Here is a 19,488-nt window from a genome sequence, read left to right as displayed (position 1 = left end):
TGACAAACTCGCAGACATACTCATCATCCACCTTTCCAAAAAGCTGTCAGTATTGTCACACATTCTAGTTCATAGTTTGTCCTTTCCTCAGCATTGTTAAAGAAGATTCTCATCGGACAAAAGTCTATACACAATGGTGTTAACAGACTCATATTCATGATTTACATTATGAGGGTCAAAAATAAGATGTCAGCTGCAGCTACCAGAAACACTGTTAACACAGTAGCCATTATGAGGTTTGATAACCTTAAAACAGGAGGTTAACTAACCCTCTTTCCAGCTCACACACATGCATTTATATAGGTGACTGGTTCCATACTGCTTAAGATAAAAGATCTGTTCTTGCAACTGCTTACTCATGTGAGCAGCCTATTAGCATGAATAAAGGTCTGCAGGATCAAGTCCAGAGAAAACATTTTCCATAAACCACAGGACAAATCTTACCTCCATCACCAGCTACAGTTGCAAAGCATTCTGCAGAGAGCTATTCTGATGTACCAGAAAAGAAGAAAAAGCTAAGAAAGCTTGTTTGGCTACTTGTCTCCATTTTATCGAAGTGTACTGTGTCCCACTGTAATTACTACTGTGAAGCATGATCACATTATTATTTTCTCTCTCCAAAGTGTTTTTTGAAATACATTTTGGGAAGGGAGCTATATAAAAATGAATTGAATTGTGTATCTGTGGAAGTGAGAAAGCGTTGCTTGCTGTTATGGAAGAGTGCTTTCGGCTGACATGATTATTTTGTTGTTTTCCTTTGATAGACAACTGACTGTACATAGTGATAAAAAGATAGCTGGAGATGGCCAGAATTGGTGCAGAATTGGAGCATAGACATCCCAGCCTTGCTGTGCTTTATCTAACACAAGGAAATGGCTACAAGCCAAATGAAATTATTGTTATTGGTGATGTCACCATTCACCATATTCCCAAGTAATTAAGGTCTCGTTTGCAATGTGGCTATCAGCTGACATTATGTCTGCATATTGGATGTAGATGGGTTTTGCAAACCTAACTTTTTTTTAAATACAAACATATTTCTGTGATTTGCAAAACAAAATACTTGGGCCAGATACTCTGCTGGAGTAAACTGGCACAGCTCCATGGGCAGTCCTCTCTTTTAAAATAATGTTTGTCGTTTGTGTTCGAATATAGAGCTTTATGCTTAAAATGTATTACATATAGGTTAGTTTAATGTTTAAACTCTCTATAAATTGAACTCCATATTGTAAGCCAATAAGCAATAATACACAGGTCTCCTTACATCTCTTCAAAGGAAACCAAAACTGAACGGTTTGCATTTACATCTTTGTTACCTAAAATATACTCAGAAATAAAGTGAAAATTTAGCAATGTTATACATCTAGAGATAATGTGACATATCCTCAGCTGGTATAAATTGTCATAGTTTCTAATGGAGCTATGACAATTTAGACCGGCTGACAAGCTGCCACATTATTTTAAAATGCAAAGAGTAGGGTTGTGTTTTTTAATAGTCAAAAGAAGCTGATGAATATAACAAAAAGGCCCTCAATCAGACCACAACATTTATTTCCATTCTTTAAGAACTCTATTTCAAAGGGAAAATGGAATGGAATACCTGTATTTTCAAATGAAATGCCATTTCCAGCAGAATTACACGATATTACAAAATCAATGGCTATGAGACAATGGACATGTCAGTACTGCCTTTTATTTAAATGTGATGACTAAATATAGATTGTAAATATGAGAACCAACATTAATTAATTGGTTTTCGCAGTCTTTAGTTGCTTTGCCCTTCACAGTGGCATGCAGTCTGTTTGCTTTAATTTATTTTCTTTGTTTTGGTGATGTTTGACTAATAAATACATTGATTAATTGCATTTGTAAATGCCATCCATAGATCACAAGAAAAGAGTATGCTTGATGTTCCTATTATGGCGATCCTGGAAGATTTTTTTCCCCTCCTTCAACTTTTAGTATTTAACACACACACACACACACACACACACACACACAGAGTGCTGCAGTGCTGAATAAAGTTCCCTGTTCTTATCTGAATTTTCAATGAACAAGCAGCTGCAGAATAATGTGACTTAATGAGGCACTTCTAATAAAACACAGCACAACTTAAAAGAGAGGCATACAACTGTTTGCTCACTGATAGAACTATCATTCAAAATAAAGTTTCAAAACAATGGTCACATTTTGTATATGAATAGTAAATTATACGGTTTCCTAGTTTCCACAGTCACTGATGAGTGCATGAGATTGACAAATGTTTAGTATTTTACTATTACCTGTAGTCAAACCTAACACATAATTAGTGCTACATGATCTTCTTCTAATAGACTATTATGCTTTACACAGTTACTAGTAGGCAATAATACATTCCAGAAGAAAAATAGGTTACACCAATTAAATATTACATGTAAGTGTGGTGACACTCATATTTGAAAAATGCCGAGGTTTTTTGGGCCTACCAGAAAGTACACAGACTGTTGGCAAAGAGCTCCTTTACCGGAAGTCTCTTTCACTTAATAGATAAAAGGAAAACCTATGCTTTCATCCTTGAAAACAGAGTCATTCTATCAGCTCCACTGATTACATTATGAAAGTTGATGGCTACTAAATGCTGTTAGGCCACCACATTGCTTTGAGATTGCACATCTGCTTTAACATAAATCTAAACGAGGCTCAATGAATCTTCAGTCTGCAACTTGCCATTGTAACTGAAGCTCTCTAGTATTATCTATCTGTCTACATACACATTACAATTTTCAACTCCACTAATTCTGCTTATGCTCCGCACTAGCACAATCAACTGTATGACTTGTGCCTACGTGTAAAATGAAATCCCTTGGTGCTCTTGAAGAGATGTGCAAAAACATTACACTACATGTCAAATACATGACAAGGCGCTGGATTAGTTCTCATTCGCTGATTAAAACAGTATGACAGGAATCAAGATTTTATTTCAAAATCACCTACTATCAACTAGACAGCATATCTAAATTCATTCTTTCAAAAGCCTCCTGCTCAGATAATATATGGTACTCAGTATAAGTATGCTGTAAATAGCAAGACTGATCTAATACAAAATGAGTGATCACTGTAGTCCCCTCTTCACTAAAATCATAGTACTGAAATAGTTTACATTTACAGTAAGAACAGTATTGTAGCTTGGTAAGTCAGGGCAGTAATAAACTGAAAAAATAGATGCTCAGGTGAACATCGCCATTACAATATCAAAGCTGTGTAAGTAATATCTAAAACTGAGATTTAGCTGAATTACTTTACCACTGTTACGTGAACAATTATGAAATTATTAAGATTAGATACATACATATATTCACAGTGTAAAGTGACTGAAGTGTTACTGCGACAGGACAAGTATAATAAATAAATCCTTTGTGCCCCCTTTAAAAATTGTCTTAGAAGTGGGTCATGTTTCTCAAGTTTACCGAAAGCCATGGTGGGATAGGACTGTTTAGTTTGTTTAGGTTTTTATGTTATGCTCCATAAAGGAATCTTACAAGCAAAGAAAAAATAGTAATGTATCACCTAATAAAGTAGCTTTAAAGTGTTAAATTACCAGTCTGAATGTTAATATCTAAAAGCAGGTGGTAAGAAAGAGCAACCAGATAATAATGATCATTTAAATTTATCCAGTGCTGTGAGAAGACCCTAACACCCTGGATGTTCTATGGGGCTCTATTTGTTTATTATTTAAATTAACAGTTCTTCAGGAGTCAAAACAAGATTTCCTAGTTACAAAGCCAAAAATTATTGTTGTGGCAGGTTTGTACAGTTGTTTTTTCCAACAAATTAATACCCTCCAAGCAAAGAATGGAAAGAGACTATTGTAACTACACATATAGAGTAATTCAAAGTGCTTCAGGCAGTTGTTTAACCTCCTGGTAAGGATGAGGAATAAAATAGAGAAAAGCATGACAACTCTGCTCCTAGCAGGGCACTGAAAGATGCTGCTCTTTGTGCTTTGCATAGACAGCTTGTGTTTCTAATCCCACAGCTAGCTTTACAGGAAATAAAGCCGATATTTTAAAAAACTCTGTCTTGCACAAGTACCCTGGGGTAGGGGGGCTGGGAGGGAAAAACCTTCCCACTATGAAACAGAATACAGATAAAATGCTATTGAGCCGTTAAACTAGCTCATTGAAATGGGAAGAAACAAGCAAAACATATTGGCAAGAAATGTCTCAGGTTAGATGCCACGATTTGGGGAACATTTACAGAGGAAAGAACTGAAGTCATAAACCATACGTTATATAGACCTTTTTAAAACTATTCCTAAAACGATTCACTCTTTAACCTCTCCCTTAAGCCATCCAATAGAGCGATCTGTCTCCAACCAAAATAAATCGCCCGGTATCTGAGGTTCTGGAAGTTATCAGCCATGCTCTTTATGAAAATAATTAGGCAGAAAACCTGATAATCTTACTAAAACGTCCATCGTTCTGCAGAAATGTGGAGGATTAAATAATCAAAAATGGACAGAATTCAAAGAAACACCTGACACATCTCATTGATCCATATTAGTGCCCCACTGGGCTATTTATCAGGAGTCCAGTAAGTTTACAAACCAGCACTGAACTGGAAAGCGGAGTGAAATTAAAAACAGTTCTTTAATCAAAAGAGGCTTTTTTTAAACTTTTTTGTACCGGAGAGGAGGGGTTGGAATAATCGACTCACTTAAATACCCTTCCTCACCTTCGTCTCTTCCCCACCCCCACTCGTTCACAAATCGCTTTAACCAGAACTTCTCCCCTCAACCTCTTTCCTCGCCCAGCTCTGATCGGATGCTAGAGTGACTGGCTGGATACTTCCAGCATCTCTCTTCACCAAGGGATCAGACAAGACAAAACGTGAAGGGCCGGGAGCTCGCCACAATTTAGCAGAGTGGGAGATCTCCCTTTGCACTCACCCGAAACCCGCACAACGCTGTACCGGGCGGGGGGACTGGGGTGCCTGAAAGCAGGAGCTGCAGCTGCCTGAGCCCGCTCACATCTGGAGAGAGCTGGCACCTTCTCACCTACCTGCAGCCCCGCTTCCTTTTGGAAACCCCTAGCGATCCTCCTTCAGGTTCCGGGGGGAAACTCCAGCCTTATCGCACTTGCATCGCTTACAAAATCCCAATCCTCCTCCGGCATCCACTGGCATGGATTTGTTCGGGGCTCTGGGGGGGGGGGTAAATTTGCTGCGTGGGGGTTTCCCCCACTCCTCTCGGATTGTATCTTGAAATAAAATAGGGATCCGGCAAGCAGGTGCAGGGAAGAGAGGGGGCTTTGGAGGGAGAGGTTGGGGGTGTTTCTTGTGCACTATTTAAAAGTGAGCAGAGGATTTTTTATAAAGGAGAGATGTAGGTTTTCTCTGCTAAAAAAGGACAGCTCAGCTCTCGCCCCTTTGCCAGATCAGTGAAGGTCCCGATTCAGCCTTGCAAGCAGAGAAGGAAGAAAAATTAACCGCATCCCTCAGCAGTCCCCCTCTGTTACTCCACCTCTGGTTGGTCTGCTTTTAATACACAGCAAGACTTTGCCCCCTCTCGCCTCGCTCCTTCTCCCTCTCGGGAAAGGTAATTGGAGAGTAAGAGATTCACCTGCAGGGGGGGAAATCAGCCCGCACGTACTTCTCCAGATTGCTGGCTGGCTGTGGTGGGATTGTTTTAGACAAGCTGAGGCAGCTGGTGGGGCTTTAAATACAGTCAAGCCAGGCACGTCCTGACGAGGCAGGAGATGGTCCTTGCCTCCCCAATATCTATCTCCCCACGGCTGCCCCGGCTCCTCGATCCTTCTTGCTGCCCCAGGTACGTCCGAGCTGGGAACTCAGGTCCGGTTAATAGATAACGTGGCGGAGCTGCTGGCCCTGTATTGCTGGTAGCCCTTCCAGGAGTCCCACCGCCAGAGTTTCCGAGAGACTAACTAGCCCCAGGCACATCGTGGGCTGAAGCGTACGCCTGCCTTAGATCCTCTCTCTCCTCGCCAGCACCCCCGCACTGTCACCCCCCGGGAGAAAAGGGTGCGGGTCCGAGCACCCGCGCGGGCGTCTCGTTCCTTCCCCTTCAGAAGGAAGGGGAAAGCGGCCAGCTTAACCCAAAGAGACAGACGCACAAATGAGTAGAGGAAACGAAAAATCCCCTCGGACACAGTTTTGCAACTCCCTAGAGCGCCAATCGCTGGGGAGAAAAATGAGCGTGGAGTTGGTTTCCCCTTTAAAGCCAAGCTCTTTGGGGAGATTTCCCCTCCTTCCTGTATTGGGACCAATTCATGAATGAATGAAATCCCTTCGGACGGGGAGAGAGCCCATTCATAGCCTGTACAACCTGGGGCTCCTGGGTGAGCTTTGGAGCAACATGGTGTTGAATCGCATCGGGCTGGGCTGGGCTGCCTCGCCTCTCCCGCCCAGCAGCCACTGAAGAAGCAAGCTGTACGGCTGCTGCCAGAAAAACCAACGCGCCGGGTGGCTGCAGCAGACAGAGGGACAGCGGCAATCCAGAGCCAAAAGCTGGCCTGTGTCTCCCTCCAGAGGAAGAAGAGATTCAGACACATACAAAAAAACCTTCAAAAACAGACTCCAAGGAGAGACTGCGGAATTGGAATTAATTTGCAAACTGGACACCATTAAATTAGGCTAGAATAAAGACTGGGAGTGGATGTGTCATTACACAAAATAAAACTATTTCCTCATGTTTATTTTCCCCCCTACTGTTCCTCACACCTTCTTGTCAACTGCTGGAAATGGCCCACCTGAATTGTCACTGCAAAGGGGTTTTTTTTCTCTCTCTTGCTGGTAATAGCTCACCTTACCTGATCACTCTCCTTACAGTGTGTATGGTAACATCCATTGTTTCATGTTCTCTGTGTATATAAAATCCCCCTACTATATTTTCCACTGAATGCATCCCATGAAGTGGGCTGTAGCTCACAAAAGCTTATGCTCAAATAAATGTCTTAGTCTCTAAGGTGCCACAAGTACTCCTTTTCTTTTTGCGGATACAGTAACATGGCTGCTACTCTGAAATACTGACTACAGCAACTCCGGTTTGAAATCTACACAAGGAGGGATCTTTGATCCCAATGACACACAACATTGGGCACCTGGAAGTAGCTTTTGAATGGACATTCTAAGAGGTCATTTAGTAAGGTTACAATCAACTGCAGTTTACTGCGTGTGGCACTTATCTATGGGACCATGGTCTTACCTTTATTCTTACCTTATTTTGCTTTGTGCCCTTAAGTGCAATGATCCCTTAGTTGCTGCATTTTTATTTTATTTTATTTTTTGCCATTGGTGATTTGATCCTTTAGCCCAAGGATCTTGGTTCAGATAATTCAAAACATGAACTTGGGAAAGGCTTTTAAAAACATGAGGCCACTCTTAGACACACCTACCTTCCTTCCTGTGTGTTACTCTGCTTGTTAATGGCCTTTTATGCATTTCCTCTTCTCACCCCTCTTTTTTCAGCTCTGAATACAGGCACATTTAAGAGGATATTCTTAATAGTGCTTTCTTTGCTCTGGAATAGGTTTGTTCTTGTACAGCACATGCTGTGTTGACAAATAAAATTATTATCAGCCAAACTTGCCACTTTTTGTTGAACAGCACCTGCACCTCAGCCCCAGTAAAGGTGAACGAGTCTGACCCTATATCACTACTTTTGCCTAACAGAGGAAAGATTGCTTAAGGCACATATTCTTTATGCTTTGCCTCTCCAGTTAATACAGAGATCTCCAATAACAACAACCACAGAGATATTAATAAATTAGACAATACAATTAGATGTGTGGGTGTCTGTTTTATTGGTTGCAAAAGGTTTTACATGAGTGTCAAGCAGTGCAGAATTAAGTGTCCATGATATATTTCATCATTCATTCATTGCCAGGCTTAAAAAAAATCATCCATACAAATAATAAGATTAAACTATCCAAGAAATGACTTCTGCAAGTCCCTTTACTGACACCAAACCCTATATGATGGTACTCGGTGAATTGTATGGGAAGGAAAGTGAAACAGAAAAACAGCAGAGCAGATTTCTTTAATCCACATTTGTGGAACATTGGTGACTTTTTCAAATAATACAGAGGCATAAAAATCAACAGAGTCCAAAAAAGAAAACAACTGAAGAATGCAGATAGCTCCATGATGACTGCCCCACACTCACTCCTTCAACACTGCAGGGGGAGTTAGAAATAGGCTGGCCTGGAAAGTGAAAGTAAAAAGTATTCTTGATGGTGATATTGTATGTAACAATTCTAGCAAAAATAGACATTGCTCTGTGAGGGCTCTGGAGGCATTAAAGGATTGTTGGATTTTAAAACAGTGCAGTTTTACCTCATTAATTTGAATACATCTGATGTCACAAAAAGATAATTGAACTAGCCAGTGAGCAAATGTGCGGCTGCATTCCAAACAAGCTAAAAGTAATGCAGAAGCAGCACTGGAAACGCTACTAGTAAGGAATTAAAATAACCAAGACATGTCGTTACAAGGGCATGTCTCATACCATACCATACCATTCTTATACCATATCCATCATTATACAATCTGAATGCCTCAAAAGTGTTGCTGTTGAGAGGTCATGAGATGAAATAGGCCGCAGTCATGATCAGTGTCCAGTTGTTCTAGGAACTGTGCAGACACGTAGGAAGACAGGATCCCTTCCCTGAACTGGCTATAGCACAATTTGACAGAAGACAAACGACAGCTACAGACAATAGAGGAGAAGAGAGGATGAGAGTAAAGTCATTCCTTTCCCATTTGTGGGGTTCTTTCATACAGTAACAAGAGAAAGAAAAATATTGAAATACAAATACAACAATGTAATTTTTTTTTAAAAAGAAACAAAAGTTAACAGGGGTACTTGGAGCAAGGGCAGTATCTGAAAACTAATTTAACTCATTTTTTTTAAACTTCCTACATTTCAAGTTGAAGTATAGCTCTAAAGAGCATGGCATGGGATGGATACAAATGAGGGAAGTTTTCTCAAAATGCCGTAGTAGCACAACCATAAACATCCTCAATCTCTTCCTTGCTCAAACCTAGCTGCTAAACAAAATGAAATGAAAAACTGTCCTTTATTGGATTCTGGTAGACTCAATTAGGGGGGAGGGATAGCTCAGTGGTTTGAGCATTGGCCTGCTAAACCCAGGGTTGTGAGTTCAATCCTTGAGGGGGCCATTTAGGGATATTGCAGATTGGTCCTGCTTCAAGCAGGGGGTTGGACTAGATGAGCTCCTGAGGTCCCTTCCAACCCTGATATTCTGTGAGTTAAAACACTGTGGAGAAAAGCAACATTTTATTCAGGCTTGACAAAGCCCTGGCTGGGATGATTTAACGGGAATTTGGTCCTGCTTTGAGCAGGGGGTTGGACTAGATGACCTTCTGGGGTCCCTTCCAACCCTGAGATTCTATGAATCTAATTAAATTTTGCCTGTTAAAATTTGATGAGCCTATTAAGAAGGGGATGGGAACCATTTTTATAGTGGGGGTACTGAAAGTCACTGAACCAAACTGTAAACCCTGTATATAATGGAAACAACTTCAAGCCAAGGGGTGCAGGAGCACCCCCAGCACCCCTAGTTCCAGCACCTATGCAATAGTTTTGCACCCAATAAGGTGCTGCTCCTGCAAGCTGTTCCAGGCAGACAGACCCCTCCTGTGCCCAAAGGGAGCTCCCCTGACTTCAGAACATCTCTATATGAACACAGAAGTCCAGACATATAGAACCATGTGGGAGACTGGGACCTTAGTTTCGCACTGTGTGCACATATGCCTGTGTCATGATCAAGGTGAAAATTAAAATTGTTCAACCCGCACCAAAAGTGTTGAAATAATCTGTACATTGTATATTAACTTGTTCACCTTTAAAGAGGGTTTATGACATACTAATCAATTAATCCTGATGTCATGTGATTATAAAGATTAGGATTATATACTTGAGTTTTTAGTGTCCCTCACAAAGTGTCCCTCACAAAGGGAAAGAATTGAGCTTCAAATATCAAAATATGCTGGGACACATACCAGTATACCCAGACACAGGAAGATCAACCAGGTGCTATAGGCTTCTACAACACCCTCTTCCCCCCAGCTGGCATAGAGGGAGTGTGGGCCCTAAACTGCACCAATCCTCAATTGCTGTTTCATTGCTATAATTTATGCCTGGGGACCCATTCTACACACAGCACCCCTAGCATTAAGAGTACTAAAGTGAGCTTTATGATGATGCCTTTACACACACACAATTCTGCCATGTGCTGCTCAGCTATCGCCAAGAGCCTGGTCCACTAGGTTCATGGTTCGCTAAAAGCCTCCAGACAATCCAAATTCTTGCTCAGTAACATGTTGCTAATCAATACAAAGTATCATTTACAACTGAAGGAAAGTGAAAAGGCAATGGAGCAAAGTTTTTCTGGAGCTCTTTAACAAACCGCCTGTAGGAAACTATTAAAATCATGATGGTTATTGGATTCTAAAGGAAATACAATTTTTAATTAGAATGGTAGAATCCAGTGCTGACTAGAGAGGGGGAAAGGGAAATAATTATACGGGGGCCCTGAGCCCAAAAAGTCTAACATCTGTTTAAATAAAGTGAAATGGGAGGGGTTAGGGCTCTGGTGAACATGATGTACCGGGCTCCCAAATTTCTCTCGATGGGCCTGGTAGAATCATCACTGATTTTCCAAAACTTCCATGTGACACTGAAAAGAAATAACAGAAGCAACTGTGCTTCTGTTATATAACATGCAAACCATTCAAAGAACTGTTATGTGCTTTTCTTTTCTTCCATTTCCACCACTGATCTTAAAGCATGATGCAAGCCCCTGAAGTGACATGGATCACAAAGTACAATGGCAACACACACAGGTGTTGAAGCTGAAGAAAGGACACCATCCAGGACTGAGACCTGGTCTACACTAAAAAGTGTGAAAAAACACAGCTCTGACTGATGTAGCTATGCTTACACAACCCCCAGTGTAGATGCTGCTATGCTGATGAAAGAGGGCTTCCATTGACATAGCTAACTTCATTTGGGGAGGTGGCGTCCCTACACTGACAGAAAAACCCCTTCTATTGGTGTAGGCTGCATCAACACCATGAAGCTATGCTAATATAGTCTCCATAGTATAGACATATCCTGAGAAAGAGGATACCCAAGTCCTTTGCATCTGTTTGTCAAGGAAATATTGTTGATATTGCTTTCACAGAAGTTTAACTGTTTCACTTAAGTTCGGTAAGAAATAGGAACACTGATAATTCTTCAATTCAAAATAGCAAAAATCCTATATTTTGAAAATGTTGCAGTTCAAAAAGCAGCAGAAAATTACAGAATTTAAATTATTGCGCAAGGTACAATCCTTAATTTTATGAGCACATACTATGTTTCAAATGCCATATATAGTTTTTTCCACGCCCACAACCTTAGATATGTGTAGGGATTTAGATGTTTATCAATAAGTGCCAGTAAAGATTAATTTCCTTGTACACACACAAACCAATGAAAAAACATTTCCATCGATAATAAACAAAATATGCAAATAGGCATAATCAAAATATGCAAATTGACTATGTAAGAAAAATGCTACATAAGAACTCATTAGAGTTTAATTTAAGTGATATTTACTTTGTATAATTTTGACATGTGGTGATGACAATTTGTATTTTAAAGGTTATAAGCTTTAACTTTTTGAATCTCAATGTGTACCATCGGTAAATAATTGTCTGACCTACCCTATTGTCTGACCTCCCCAAAATTTCCCATAACTGTGAAAAATTAAATTGATAAAAATAAAAAATGCTTAAAAATAAACATCGATATTGTGATACTCTGTACCTCAACGTAGCACCCTAGAGCCCCCATATCCACCACTGTTTTATAATTATAATATGTTTTGCACAAAGTGAGGTATCATGTTAAAAGTCTTGATCCGATGAACACTAATATCCTGTTGGATTGTATGTGCTATCATTGTATGTGAAGTTATATAGTATTGCTATTGTATTACTGAAATATGTTGTGAGGTTGGAACACCCGCAACCAGCCTTTCAGTTACAACAAAGGAGCAGCCATCAATAGCCAGGCAGGATTAATGGCTCATCAACACCCAATCCAGTATCCCAGAGACTTCTTGGAGAAGGCACGTATGCCATGGGGGCGGACTAACACACATCACAGCAAAGATCTCCAGGAGAGGTAGTGATATCATCACTTGGCCTCTCTCCCTCCCCCATCTCAACACCTGGAGGGGCATCTGGAAGACAAAAACTTTGAACTGGGGAGTTTGGTCTCAACCTGGAAAAGGGTCCAGTCTGTGCATTGAGGAACTTTACCCTGCTTGTACCTTCTGTCAAGGCTGAATCCTCACTCTGTCACACCGAGTGCAGAAGTGGGGCCCACAAGGATTTTAAAAATTAATACTTGCCACTCCAGGCTTGTATTACACTCCCAAAGTTACAGCTTTTCTCTGACCTTGGCTTGGTAAACATTGCCACCACCCAAATGCAAAAAAAACCCTTTGAACCCAGGAAGGAACGAAAACACACACACACACACTTAGCTGTGGCTACCAGCTAATCAAACAACATGCACAAACCTCTTAGGACACCAAAAAACCAATCTTGTTCTTAAAAAAGGTAAATTTTATTAAAAATAAAAAGAAAGAAAATACATCTGGACCTTAGGCTTTTGCTAGATTTTAAAAGGGCAATTCCAAAAGTAGCTTTCTTGAAGGTTCAGTTTAAAGGTTACAAGCAAACAAAAGCATCTGGGATTAGAACAGAGGAGATCCACAAACCTTGAAAAATAAATAGAAATAAACCTGATCATGTCTAGCTAAACATTCTGATTTACTTACACATTTGGGTTGTTAAAGGTAGTTCTAGATATAATCTGATGATTTTCATGTCTGGTTCAAACTTTACAGAGCGTTCCTGCTGCCCCGTCTCTTCAGCCCAGAGAGCAACAGACAAAGGGAAAGTTTCTTCCCCAATTTTAAGAAGTTCTACCTTCCCATTGGCTCTTTTGGTCAAGTGCCCACTATTTTTTTTCTTTACCTGGGGGACTTTTTAACTCTTTACAGGTAAAGCAAGTAAAGAACAGCTACCAAGAGGGATTTTACAGCTAACTGGCTAGCTGGGTGTCCATCAAAGAGAGCTATCCCCCACTTTATTTATCACACCATCTGTCAGGGCTAGAAAAGCTGTTTGACTCAACTCTTGCTTAGGCTAAAAGTTTAAGATTTAGACTGCACGTTTTTATTTTTATTTCTTAAGGTAACTATCTCTGGTATCTGGAGGTGGCTTACCAGGAGTGCTGGGAGAGCTGTCTCCCAGCCCTCGTGTGTCACCACACTCGCACTTCAAAGCGCTGCTGCAGGAGCATTCCCGTGACAGCGCTTTGAAGTTTCCAGTGTAGCCATGCCCTTAGTAAGCAACAGCAAGGAGTTGGACTCAGCAGACCTTAGCTGCTGGTGTGGAGGTCCTTGGGCTGTAACCATTTTCAGTGAGTGAGCCCAGATTCCCCTACTAGCTCCTGGTATGGTGGCATAAGGCCACTAAAGGGGACAAGGACAATGGAGAGCCCTGAGAAAGGCACACTAGGACCATAAGGCCCAGAGTTGGGGCTGCAGACCAGATATAAGAACATTGGCCTTTTATTTTGTTGGATTTTTACTCTGGAAGGAGTGGACTAAATCATGACCTAGCTGGAGGGGTGAGCTGTGAGAAAAGAGACCACCACAGTGACGGTTGCCAGAAAGCCCCAGATTGGGAGAGAGCTGCCTTGCCCAGTGCTCTAGCAGTGAGTGAATCCCTTCAGTGGGAAACCTTAATTTTTTTTTCATTCCTGTATATTTGTATATGGTTGTAATGGTCTACTATTTCCTTGTCAGAGTTCAATATAAATTTCTCTTCTCTCCTTGAGCTTTTCATGATACCGGGTATTGAGTGGCTATATTTTACTAAGTGTAAAATTCAGCTGTATAGTGGCCTCTAGTGAACACTGACTGCAGCGGACCAGAGCCTCAGCCATTCATGGGATCAGTTAGCTAGGTATTAGGCTGAAAAATTAAGTGGTCTATATGTGCCAGAAACTTTCTAATATTATGCCACGTACCACTGAGTAATAAAGAACCGTTTACTGGGTAATTTATAAACAAATGACTTAATAGACTATCTCGCATACACAGAATAGTACAACATGCTATGTGAGCATCAAAGGTAGGAAAAAAACTGCATGATATATTGTATGATCTGAGTAGTACATGATACAGTGTTATAGTCAAAAGCAATCAGACTGTGGCTTTTTCAGAAACCTAACTGAGCTCTTTATGAACATTACCGAGAGTTTCATTTGGTATGTTTTCTCCGCCATTGCCTCTATTTTTTATCATAGTTTGTACCTGATGTTACTTGCTGATGGACTTTAACTGCATGTTACTAGTGTGTTGCATTGGTACTGCTGAAACATAGATTACAATGTATTAAATTAAGGCACAGAAGCCATACGTCACTTGTAGTGGCAAAAGCCCCTACAACAGATTTACTGAACTTCACACCAATGTACTTACATTCCGCATATACTAGGGAAGAGGAGACATGAGAAATGGGTAAGCAAGAGAGGAGAAAGCAACAGTAAAAGTCAAGAAGCAACCCAGCTGTGGAAACTTTTGGCACTGAAGAGTATAAAGAAGAAACAACAGACAAGGTGCATAAGCCCCAGAAGATAGCTCTTGATGCTAATGAGTGTGAAACTACTGCCCCCCTCGTGGTTATGTAGTGAGTGAATTCCAATAACAACATCTCATCCCCATTAGTTTAGACTTTAGACTTCAGATGATGCCAGAGCTGGCCTGTGAGACCCAGGAAGACCATAGCTGTGATCCTCACTCCTCGGCATGATTTTGAGGAGCTCAAAATGTCCACACACAAAAAGAGAGAAAGATAAAATTGATCTCAAGTTCCCAGCCCTTTTTCTTGCAAAGTTATCTTTAAAAATGAAACAGGCCAATTACTGAGTTTAAATATGATATTATGTTTTCTTTTTCTTTTTTTTAAGATCACTGGTTATTGACAGTTCCATCTTCTTTTTTTTTTTTTAAATTAGCAAAGTGAAGCTGAATGCAGGTTAAGCTGAACAAATGATATTATTGATCATTGTATTAAACCCTGTGCACTGCTCTGTCCGTGCCACTGAGTTGCTTCCACCTAACACATCACGTTGCTGGTTTTCCTGGTGACTCCTTAATAACAGTCCCTCCAGGAAACATAGGCCATCTGACTCCAATTCCACTGATCATGATACATCTTCCCGATTTTACAAACATGTAAATGTTAAAAACATAATTAATTCTCAGATTCCTACACAATGTCCCTATGGCCAGGGGTTACTAGCACATAGCCAAGTTAAAGTCTCGTCTTTTCCACAGACTAAGCTGATTATAGTTTTAAGATAGTTTGGGTTCCAACGGGCAACTGTAAGGGGAGTACCACTGCTCCATTCATGACTGCTTTAGTTCACTCTTTCTGGTTTCTCTGTAATGGCTGGATCCTCACAGGGAATTCCCATCTCCAGGGCTGGTAGGTCCTTGGCTGACCTGTCATACTCTAGTGCCTGCTTTCTCTGATTGTTGGCCATCTCCTCTTGGTGGTCTCTCCATCCTTCTGACTGCAGCAGGGCTCCCCTCACCTGTAGCTGGGTTTTGATCATTTGCTGGACTGTTTTGGCATCACAGTGATGAGGTATTCCTGGGTGCCTAAAATGCTAACAAGGGGTCTGCACCAGTTTAACAATCTCTTAGCTGTTTTCACAGCTGATTCCAACTTACCATGACTCTATGGGTATGCTGTAGAGGAAGTGTTGTAGTCAAAGTCCCATTTGCATACAATTCTTTCAATTCTTCTGAGACAAACTGGGCTCCATTGTTGGTGAACAGAGTGTCCAGAATAACATATTTTGCGAAGTTTGCCAATAACTAACTTGCTTCTTGTATCAGGTAGTGCATTGCCCTCTTCCCCTCCTTCCCTCCCCCTGGATAAACCTGAGTAGTAGGCTGTAATAAATCTGTTACCACCTTTTCCCATGGTTGGATGAGCAGCTCATGTAGTAGCATAGTCTTTCTGTTGACAGTTCTCACAAAACTGGCTGGTGTCACCCTTCTATTATGGCATGTGAGTTGTGTATTCATTCCCAGGCAATAAACACATTCTTGAGCCAGTCTAAGACAGCTGTCAATGCCCTGGTGTGAAGCATGCAATTTTTTGCATGACATCCTTACATAACAAGGTGGGAACAACAGTTCTCTGAGTTCAAAATAGGATTCCATCCTGCACGCTAAGCTCATCTTTAATTTGAAAATATAGTTCTGCTCTTACTGGTACTTGGCTTTTGTCTTCTGGCTACTCTGCTAGTATTGCTCTCTTGACTGTATGCAGTTGGGTGTCTTATTCCATCACCTCTTTGATTTCCATCAGCTTTGCCATGGACACTGGGAGACAGTGCAGCATGTTAATGGATCCCTTTTTTCCCAACTTTCTGATGCTGAGTATTTATGCCATGCACAGGCTGTCGGCTAACATCAGTAATCATCCTGGACAAGATCTGATCTCTGCTAGGTAGCACTGGAGGCACATCAACATGCGGTTGCTTTGGGGCACTAAGAAGGGACTTTGCTATGATTGTCTCTGATTACACTATTACTGGGTGGTTCTGGGTGTACTGATGGAATTGCTCCACTCCAAATACCATGGCCAGAAGCCCTTTTTCTATTTGGGTGACCCCTGTGCAGGCTCTGCTGGCACAGGATTGGTGTAGCCCTTGTGCAGGAGTACCTTTCTCTGAGGGATCACCCTGGAGCAGCAGTTCTCAAACTTATGTACTGGTGACCCCTTTCACACAGCAAGCCTTTAAGTGTGACACCACCCCCCCTTATACATTAAAAACACTTTTAAATATATTTAATACCATTACACATGTTGGAGGCAAAGCGGGGTTGGGGGGGGGAGACTGAGAGCTTGTGACCTCTCATGTAATAACTGTGTGACCCCATAAGGGTCCCAACACCCCAGTTTGAGAACCCCAGCCCTGGAGTGTCACTGGCTCTCTGGACTTCAGGACAGGTGCATTCACAGAGACAGAAGGTCAGGGTTGGAAGGGACCTCAGGGGGTCATCTAGTCCAACCCCCTGCACAAAGCAGGACCAATCCCCAATTTTTGGCCCAGATCCCTAAATGGCCCCCTCAAGGATTGAATTCACAACCCTGGGTTTAGCAGGCCAATGCTCAAACCACTGAGCTATGCCTCCCCCCATTCGTTATAATTTGTTTCACCATGTCAAGTGCTTGTTATTAGGAACCTGCCCAGTCCCACTCAGCTCCCAAGGCAGGATGTTAACATATGGATTCCACTTCTGCCAGGTGTAGACAGAACTTGGACAGAAAATTTATCACCATTATAAAGTGCAGTAACTCTCGTGCACCAAAACCCATTCCTCAGGTCACAGATCATTAAGGTTCTGGCTTTTCAGATCTCAAGCAAGATGTCATCAATTGAGGGAAGTGGATAGTGACATCTTTTCAATACTTGGTTCAGTGGCTTTCAGTGGCAGGTACATAATTTGCCTAATGTCTTCTTTATAACCACCACCAACATGCTGCTAATCCAGGCTGTACTGGCCTGTACAGGTGGTATGATCCCTGCTCTGCAGACTTTTGAGCACCTTGGATACTGGATTAGGTAGTGCTCCTAGAATTTTCCTTTGGTAAGCACACAGATTATACTATCGGGTCTACTTTCAGTCATACCTTTCCTTCAAGACACCCTTTAGAAATATCACCATCTATTTTAAAAATTGCCTCCATTGTCCATGAGATTCCCCCTTTTGCTTCTTGCACTGCAGCTATAAAATTCAGATGTTGTCTCCTGACCAGATCCTGGCCTGTATGGCTGTATTCCCCAAGAGGGGTTGATAGTGCTTACCTCCACCACCACAAACTTCAGTTGGTACCCTCTGTTTTTCAGATAGGAAAATGTGGCCTCAGAGTAACCACTAGGCTTCATTATGCTCTCCTTGTACGTTGTTAGCTTTGACTCCAAATTTCACCCTGAGGAATCGCATTGTGGGAGCCACCACCATCCAGCTGAAAGCTCACAAGGCATTTCCCTATTGACATTGTTGCATGCACAGAGGCTGGTATGGTCCTTTGTTGCTTTCCTGTCCCAACAGCCTGACCCGGATATGCTCTTAGACTTAAGAAGAGAGTCATGTCATCACCACTGTCTGTCATCCCCATATTGTACAAGTCTGTCTGAATCTTTGAGATCTTCTGCTCTTGCACACACTGCTAAAATGGTTCAACGTGCCATATTCCTTGCAGTGCTGTCCTACTACAGCACACTTCTCATACTGTCTCCCACAGTAAATTATTCTCACCTGGGTTAGGAACCTTGGCCACCTGCTCTCCTTTGCTATTGTCTTACTGCATTTACTCCTGGGGGTGTTGTGGGTCCTACAGCTTTCATCCTTTTTTCTGAGGCTTCTGCTGCACAGACCATGTCTAAGGTGAGATCACCTTGCCAGAGAAGGTAGTGAAGACAAGGGCCACAGGCTATTCTGTTCCAAATTAGGGAGTCTGTCAAAATGGCATGTAGCTGCCAGTGTACATAAAGCAGTAATACAGGGACTATTTTTCCCCACACCTCCCCCTGCCCACAAACACAGACTTTAGATTAGCAGTGGAAAAACCTCTGTCACTCAAGTTTCATTCTGCTTTGGTGAACAATAGGCCACCAGGGCTCCTAGGACTGCTGTGGGACGGTGGTGCAGAGCTCTCAGCCTTGTTTCTGTGTAGCAAGGGGGTGTGGGCTCCTTCTGAGACTGACAGGGAGGAGCTGCTGCCTACCCACTGGTGAGTGGAACCTGGACAGCCACACCTTCCCCGCCCCAGAAGCAGAGGGCCTGAGCCCCTAGATTGTGTGGCACTCCGTCTTGCCTGAGGGCCTGAGTTCCTAAACTATATGGTGCTCTGTCCTGCCTGAAGCCAAAGGCCTGAACTACTTGCTGCCTGGGCTTGCTTAGAGGGCCAGGGCCTCATGATTGCTAATCCCTCAGTAACCCTTTCCTTGCCAGGGGCCTGAGAGCAAGAGGGCATGGCCTCCTTCCAAGACTGACTGACACAGCTTACTTTATCTCCAGATTTCACTGGAGTCAGAGAAATGATAGACCACTCTCAGATCTGGATATGACAGTTGCTATTTCTGCAACTGCCAAGCAACTAGATTTGTTTACACTCTTAGATTCTGCTAGATTTAAATATTACATAAGTGTGTTCCCTATCCCCAGACAAGAGAAAACAAATTAGATTAGCAGACCAAATATTTATATCCTCCAAGTCTACGCTCATAAGAACAATGGAATTGCCCTACTATAATAGATGTAGTCTGGCATTTTTCCTTCAGCGCCAGCATAGAGCTAATGTTTCTTTTTTTCTTCCTCT

At 41.9% G+C, this 19,488-nt stretch overlaps 1 protein-coding gene across 3 annotated transcripts in view; it reads right to left on the bottom strand.

The window, feature by feature from the left end:
- Window positions 1–6,418, bottom strand: part of TAFA2 (TAFA chemokine like family member 2) — a 295,636-nt gene extending 289,218 nt beyond the window's left edge. For 2 of the 3 annotated variants that reach the window (XM_084625487.1, XM_084625490.1), the window contains exon 1: window positions 5,040–6,418. The gene's annotated coding sequence lies outside the window, so the exon portion shown is untranslated. Of the gene's footprint in view, window positions 1–4,927; window positions 5,003–5,039 lie in introns of those variants that run through there. The other variant, XM_084625488.1, reaches the window with a different exon arrangement.
- Window positions 6,419–19,488: the final 13,070 nt, after the last annotated feature.

Source organism: Lepidochelys olivacea, assembly GCF_965140295.1.
Source record: "Lepidochelys olivacea isolate rLepOli2 genome assembly, chromosome: 1".
NCBI classification, from domain to species: Eukaryota; Metazoa; Chordata; order Testudines; family Cheloniidae; genus Lepidochelys; species Lepidochelys olivacea.
Note: the sequence above shows the minus strand (reverse complement) of the source record. Positions and strands in the feature narration are given on the sequence as shown.